This window comes from Myripristis murdjan, chromosome 10 (genome assembly GCF_902150065.1).
Source record: "Myripristis murdjan chromosome 10, fMyrMur1.1, whole genome shotgun sequence".
Taxonomy (NCBI): domain Eukaryota; kingdom Metazoa; phylum Chordata; class Actinopteri; order Holocentriformes; family Holocentridae; genus Myripristis; species Myripristis murdjan.
The window spans coordinates 9,961,096-9,969,752 of NC_043989.1; positions in this window are offsets into that span (position 1 = coordinate 9,961,096).

Sequence of the window (8,657 nt, forward strand, 5' to 3'; positions counted from 1 at the left end):
AAGACAGAACTCAAGTGACTAAATACACAAAATAAGAAAATCCCCTTTTTAAATGAGGGTTACCAATGTTTTGACCAAATTAAGTTGCCTGCCCTATATCTTAAACCTTATCCAAGTTGTTTTATAAGCCTTAATGTGATGGTACGCTGATCTTTTCATGTAACCAACACATGAAAGTCCAGTGGGTCCAGTCCACTTGCCCAGTTGGTGCTTTTGTCATGTAACTATTGCATGGTGGAGTATAATCTTCACATTGTGTCCAAAGTGTGATATGCACATGTACTCACTTTCACTTTTGCCTTTTTTCGTGTGTTGTCAGTGGACTAAGGCACTCATCATTTGAAAATCAGGGTCATGCAGACGTCATCCACCTCGTGACAGAATGTGCGGACGGATCCTGACGTATGGAAACGTAAATGACGGCCATGCAGGCACTTGTAAAGGACAGCTAACTCATTAATATGTTACCTCACTGTTCTAAGTAAGCCTTTTCATTGATGTTCATCCCTGACTTATGTTTTCATGTGTATATGTTTTAACTGGTTTGTTTCAGTTTGGTCTATTTCTCACTGTACCTTGTTTTATATTCTGATTTCTTTTATTTATTATATAGTCAAAAAAGTCATTCTTACCATTAAATGCTGACAATTACACACATTAGAAACACACTGATATGCTAAAAAAAAAATATGGTGGCTTCGATGGGAATCTCTGACGAGGGCCTGAGTGGGTAACCCATTAGTTTTTCCTGCTCAGCACAGCAAGCTTCTGCAGCGTAACTTTGTCCTGAACAGAGGAAGCTTTCATCCTGGCCTTGATGTCGGTAATTAGGCCTCAACCCTCTTACCAGCATTTAATCATTATATGCAGTTTTCTCCAGCCCAGACCCCTGTGTACAAGCAAAGCCTGATCGTTTTACCACAGCCCGACATACAGAAACCACCGCGCTATCTCCAACTGCACTCCTCAGATTACATTTAATCGGCATGAGAGACAAATCGCTGCAATTTCAACAGGATACTTTTCCAATCCAATTTGATCTTAATTTATGGCAGTCGTTGTTTTTAATGATTTTACAGGCAAAATTACATCGCTATCAGAATTATGTATAACTTTAAACTTTGATTAGCATAATCACATTACCAAAAAAGGCTGTTTGAACGACCCAAGGAGCCTTTTGTAATCAGTTTACTCTTACTCTGTTAAGTACAGAGCTGAACACAAGCTTATCAGCTGCAGAAAAAATAAACCAAGTGAATTAAATCACAATCAACTCACGTCACATTTACAAATAGCGTCATCTTTACAAAAATTTATCATGGATATTACACAGGTTTTGGCTTTTTTTTTTTTAATAAGCATGCTGCTGGTGCCAGATGGAAGCCATGTGCTGTGTTTATAAAGTATTGTAACTTTGCAAATCAACAGCTGGGGTTTAACAGGTGTCAGGGGTGGACAAATGTCTCTCAACACACAATGTGCATTTACTTTCAGATCATATTAGAAAACACAACCACAAATGCAGTTGTGTTATACTGTTGTTGTTTCTTTGACAGCAGTGATGATTACATCTTTTCACATGGCTTTTTAATCCAAACTCCTGGACCGAGGCCAACAGCTGCAAGCACAAGAACATCCAGCTCTGCATCCGTAGCTGTCCTGAATGTCCGCTGCAGGAAGATTAACTGACTCAATTAAAAAGCAATCAGATTTCACCTACTCCTGTGTCCGCTTCAACCAAACTGAACATATACATGGCAGCCCAACTCTTCCTAATTAAACTGTAAAATAAATTAACCTCCTGCTCCTACACAACACAGAAAAGTGCATTATTTTCTCTCTCGGAAAGGATTTAAAAAAAAAAAACAAACAAAAAAAAACTTGATTTTGGTATTTTCTATTCTTTTTTCAGATTAGATCATTTCACATGAATTTTGTGTTTACAGCTTTTCAAAGTGAGCTTGTTTCTTAAGGGTTACATCTTTGTCAAACTTTTAGACCTAATTTTGGTCATAGTTAGAGTTAAATAACCCTTATTTTCTGAGTATTTTTGGTTTGCTTTGACTTTGGAGTGAGGATCCAGTGCTGAGAGTTATAGTCCTGTCACTGCTTGGCAGCGTTTGGGTTCTGGAGGACAGAGGTCCTGAGCTACCTGTCTGAGCGATGTTGTTTATCGGCCTCCTCTGCCTACGAGGCAGCAGGGTGGTCCAGCAGTTACACAGACAAGCTCCTATCTAAAAACATGAGAATTTTTATCCTACAATGTATGTGTGCGCTGATCAATGACAGATTACACAAATTAATCGGGACGGCCATAATGCAGGAAATGAAATCTAGGAAGTGAGAGTGTGTGTGTGTGTCTCATTGATCCTCTGTGGTCCAGTGGACGACAGAGGATCCATGACACACACTCCATGTGGCTTTACAGAGAGCCTCTAAAAGCAATACCAAACCACTCTTGTTTCCTCAAATAACAGTAAAGAATCAACTACAGGTTCATGTGATACCTTAAATATCATTGGTTTCATAAATAATATTAGGCCGGTAGCCGGGAGGTTAGAATATGAGCCTTGTGAAGGAAAGCTTGCCAAATTTAAACCTGGACTGGCTGATAAATGAAAATGAACAAAATGTAAAGTTTCCACCCCTTCAGAAGCAACTTTGCCCTTGAGCAAGGCAGCTTGGAGCAGTTTCCTAGTCAGCAGATGAAGACTACGGGGGTTTAACATTGCTGGTTTGCTGGTGGTTTGGTGAGTCCATGGGAAAACACATATGCTGTTGGATTAGCCTATATGTGAGGAAAATAACATTAGGGGAGTAATTAGTGGCATGTAAGAAAGTAAAATAGCTACAATTATTCGAGTCTATCAAAAAGTAACAATATTAAACGATTCATATAACAAAATTTGCTTTTTTTTTTAACCAACAAACCGACTCCACCTTTCATAAAACTGCACGATAAAAGTAGCAGGCGGAGGTGAGGATTATTGAAATAAATATGATGGTACAATTACGTTGAATAATTATGTATGCCAACTGGTGTGCCGGGTAACCACTAAACTGTCATTTTACAGGAAAAAAGAGTATCGGGATGTAAGGGATATGTTGTAGGATGAAATGATTTGCAGATTTTTTGCCACTTATTTTTAAAGATATGCACGCTATAGCAAGATGAACTAGCAAACAAGGTGAAAAGGCACACACTTTGATTTCATCGTGACTTTGAGTTCCATATTCTCTGTTCTCAGGCTGTTTTAGAGTTACAAAGTGTGAACACTGCAGCCTCGAGCCTTTCTGCCTCACACCTCCCTGCACTCCTGCACCTCCTCCCTCATCTGATCCGATATGTGCCTCCAACCAGACCTTTCAACAGCACACACATGGAGAAAACCTACACCTGCTTTATCACTGTTTTCACCTCCTGTGGAAATGGATTTTGGCACTTTTGCAACTTGACAAAATTGGACCACACCATGTCATTGCCAGAGATCCATATATCAACGAAAAAGTTTCAACGCCAAAACCTGCGCTAAAGGACAAGGCTACCATGCTGGAAAACTGATCTCTCATTTAATGCTTTTTTCTTTTTTTTGTTGTGGAGAGGCCTTGTAAATCATGTCCTTTATACCTCCGGCCGGGGGTTCACCGACTCACCGCAGGGTGGGAGGGGAGCATGATGGAAAAACATGATGGGGTCTCATTTTAGTGGGTCAGAGAGGAGAAAAGTGAATAAGGGGCTGTAAGAGAGGCATGAAGATCTTTATTTAGTGGGTAAGAGAAAGGCAGAGAGAGACATAGCAGGGGGTAAAATACTGCGATAAAGTCAGACAGAGACTGAGAAATAAAGCCAGTTGCACATGGAGATTGAATTCAGCGCGAGCAGAATAATGTCTTAAGGAGACAGATGGGTGAACCTGCAGCGACAGCAATAAAAATCAGACTCTCTATATCAATTCTATTCCATCCCAACTTTCCAAAACACTTTAAAGCAGCGGGCAAGGTTCAGACAAATGCCATATTTTCAAAAGGTCATAAAAACAGAATAAAAAGATAAGAAAACCATAAAAAGACATGGTAGTCATGACAGGTGAGGGAAACAATCTTGAAAAGGGTCTGAAAACAAAAATCTCTCCCTTTCACATTTTAGTAGGGCACGTCAGTTTAAAAGATGTCATACGGAGAGTATTCAATAACAGAAGGAAGGAGGGGAGGAAGGATGCGGTGGCAGACGTCTCAAGCGCTTTCTTTAACAAACACTGAAAGAAAAAAAAAAGAATACAGCAGCTACTCAATATTTTGGTTTTGCCACCTTCCACAAATAAGTGTAAGAGTGCAGGAGTTCACTGACGTGGGTTGTTGGCTGCAATTTTACCTTGTAGGTATTGAGCAGATGGTATCACCCACAGCAACTTGCTGTGAGTTTGCAGGTAGAAGTTGAGTGTCATCCTCAAGGATACTTTGAAAAAACCTGTGATTTGTAAGTGACCACTAGGCAATGCTACCAGTAAATCGCAGTAGTCAAGTGTGCCATGGGCTGACTGTTTTCAGCCATTTCATTTAAACCAAAGAGTGAAGGTTAAAGCGTCACAAAACTGGAAATACAGAGAGAAAATTACTGCTCTACAGCGGTGGCTTCTGAGACACTTGGGAATGAAACTGGGACCCCAAATAAATGACCCAATTTCTCCCCATACAAACAAGTTTTATTAAAACAATTATTAACATACGAGTACACCAGGACCCTTGTGATCTGGGGATGCAAACAGAGTAAATGTTGTCTTTTACCCTGTAACCAAGCTCTCATAAAAACAAAACCAGCGCTCTTGTTATGAGGGACCCACCAGAGAAAGGACTGCAAACCATTAACTGTCCATGCCAACTGTTTTATGCTGCACTCAGCAATACGTTTTTATGAAAAACGCAGTCATCTTGACAACCTAAATCGCAAAGCGAGGCTGCAAAAGTGACCGGGATGACCTAGATTTGTTCGTCTATTTATTCAGCTCAGATCAGTCCAGTTCAGATCTTTATTGTCCCTAAGGGGAAGTTTGGCTTGCAGCAAGGGCACCGTGCAACAATAAAAATAAACAGTAACACCCAAAAACAGCAATTAAAGAAAAACAATAAAGCAGCTTGTAAAATATGAGAACTGAAGAAAGCACAATGGCATACAAGTTTCTGTAAATGTGCAGGATGCAACATCAACAAGTCTGCAAATGAAACAAAAATACTGCACATGCAAAAATGGAAAATGTGTGCTTATAGGACCTCGCTCTAGGGGTCCAAATGCAAGTCTGGTGTCTTGTGCAGGAGAGGGGTGCTATTCAAATTCATAATGTTCAAAATTTATAGTTACATACCGTGCAATGCGTATGATGCACAGCGCAGCGTGATACAAGTACAGACACAAGTGTGAGGTCAAAGGGAGAGAGAGCAGCAGACTCAGCAGTTGGGATTTCCTAACGGAGAATTGACATGCAGTGTTTTAATACTCTGTGGTCACCTAATACCTTGGACAAGCGCTATCCATCTATAATTCTGAGATAGGAATCGCTTTGGTCTCGACATCCAATATAGGCTTGTCCGATGTCGGCGGCTTTCGATGATTGATGGTACAAACATCCAACAGTGTCAGTTATATTTCCACGAGTCGGTGTTAGTCATGCAGGGCCATTCAGATAGAATATCACCACAGGCTTGAGGCAAGTCAAACAGCAAACATTTGAGGCTTAAATTCCTGTCTCACAAATATCACTAGCAGCCAATAATAAGGACTATGAGAGTTAAAACAGCGGCGTCCAGACAGAAGAACCAAAAAAAAAAAGAAAAAAAAAAAAAAGAAATCCTGCAGCCTTAAGAAACAGTTCATCCAAAATGCAAGAAAGATATTCTCCCACTTACCCCTGGTGCACTCTATCTATCCAGAGCAGTTTGTGTGATTTGGTGAGGTTTCAAGTCGCGATCTTCTCTGTCTCCTGGCAACCGGGGGCAATGAGGCTGGATCGCTATTTGTGGTGCTCAAACCATCAAAAATTTACTTGTGAAAAACTCAATAAGAACAGCTCTTTCCAAAGACAATGACACCGATACCCAACATAATCTACAGCCTTCAGGGGTTTTGTTGAGTTTTGTTGGGAACTATTTCCTGCTGAAGAATACAGGCAAACCGTATCTGCCTGTAATTTGTACTTATTTGGGGGTGGAAGATCGTAACAAATTTCAAATGTTGGCATAAAATGAGTTTTTCTAGAGTTGTGCACGCTCCTGTCATCTTGATCGGTTGGTGTAAGGTGGCCATAAAACTCAGTCTTTTTCTCGTTTTGACATTCCGATAAAATCAAACATGTTTAAACTTATCAGTCTTTACTCGTAGCTCATGCAAATAGTCAGGTTCAATGACGTGAACATTATCAGCAACTGATAAGTGCACTCTCTCCAGCACCAAACAGGAAGCACACTGGGTAGATAGCAGGTTAAACATGGCAGGGACCGCCAGGGAGGTGGAAGAACCTGAACAAGTCTCGGTAAGCATGTCGTGTGTGTGTATGTGTGTGTTTAAGTGTGTGTGCAATGTTGCTGAAGGCTCCCACCATCTTTCGGCTGTCATGTAATGCCGCTACATCCATTATAACCAACAATGTTTTTAGACTCCACACCTTCAAATAAAAGATTTCTGATTCACACACCAGTAGTCAAGGCAACCCAGACAGCCACACGCACACACACATAAACAGTGACACTGCCAGAACCTTACTGTCTGTGACTTATGACACATTGTCTGTAGATGTGAGAGGATATCAGACGTTATTTTTTGTAAGTCTTTTCAAAGTCGTCTAGCGTATGGTAGGCCAATCCTCTTGTTCCCCTGCAAAACTCCTGGGTGTTCCTCATCTCCTAATTAGTTCCCTTCTCTATAGATACCTGTGCTTTATTCTGTCTTTTGTCAGATCGTCCTCTTAGTTCCTTGGGCCTGTTGTTATCAGTCCTGCTCAGTTACCGATTTGTTTCATCTTGTTTCCTGTCACCAGTCTTGGCTTCAGTTTAGTCAGGGTGTTCACCAAGCCCTCTGCCTGCCTGCTCTTCTGTGGTCTATTATCCTCCAATTCTGCTGGAATTACCTGCTACAGCCGCCTACATCAGTAAAGACAACCACATCCTTGCCTCTGGTGTCTGCATGGGTCCACATGCCTACTCATCTGTGACAAATATCGGGTTTAAAAACAACAGTAAGCAGAGGAAGGCTGTTTCATACAAACTGAAATACAAATATTGCTTCAGTATAGTGTGGTCGGCCACAGATAAAACACAGCAGAGGGCTGTGTGGTATGAATATCGAATATCACCACTGGCCTCCCGCCTCCTGTTTCAGCTCTGACCTGCAGCTTCCATTAGCTCTCTAACAGCCTGATAGAAGGAATACACACACATGCACAAAAACGTGCAAACGCATACACACACATGCACTCACAAATTGCTCCCACACAGTGGAGGAAATTATTCTCGGAAATCAGGGGTGATTATCACCCTAACAAGGCCTCAGGGATGAGTTGAAATGAGGTTAGGAGAGGGAAGAGCGTGAAAAAAGTTGAATGTTTCAACCAGGTGTCACTGAGGAGTGTGTGTGCGTTTGAAAGAGTGACTGACTAAATTGAACTGCATGTATATGTGCTATTGATAAGTGTCTGTGTTATTTCCTGTGTGTGTGTGTGTGTGTGTGTGTCTGTGTGTGTGTGTGTGTGTGTGTGTGCATGCTTGTGTGCAGCATTGTCACTACAATAAATGTGGAGTCCTGCATAAGAATCTTTGCGCTTGTGTTTGTCCGTGTGTGTGTGTGTGTGTGTGTGTGTGTGTGTGTGTGTGTGTGTCTGGTTATCTGTATTTGGTCACTCCTAAACCTTTGGCCACACAGTTCAGAACCATGACCTCATGTCCTGTCACCATAGCAACGCCAGCCTTTAACCCCCACAAGAACAACAAACACTGCCATTTTGTTTACAGGCTGTGCGCCCCATTAGGGATGACATATGGACACCTGAGGCCTCAGCATCCTGGGATTTCTCTACACAAAAAGCCCGGTCACTGAAATCAACAGGGACCCAACACAGAAACTGAACCGTTTCATTTAGAGTTTCTCATAAATTTAAAAGTTAGAAAAGTTTAAAAGTCATAGTTAAATATAGGTTTTACCTTCCCTGCAAATGATGATAACGTGTAGCCGAGGGTCCACAGGCAACAGTAATATTTAGATATCACACCACAGGTAACACTTAGATATCAAAATAACAAAAATAACAAAGAAGAAAGATTTAGCAGGAGGATAAATGGTGTGAGAGTGCGAATAACAAGTCTGATTTGATTCTCAATGTTACAGTAGGTATGTTTCTCATTCAGTTTGATCCCTTATTCACCTGGTATCCACAATGCAATGACACTTAATGGCTCCAAAACATAAAAAGACAGGTCTCAGATGTGTACACCTATATATATACTGAAAGATATAATTCACCCACCTCCCTGCAGCAGTCTGATCACATCCTCATCTAGCACCACAGTACTGGCTCCGGCAGGCACGTGTCAATCTCACCCCCATTTCTCCGAGTCTTGTTGGTCTTTCTTGACCTATATTCTCTTAGACTCTCAGGTATTTACAGCTTCCT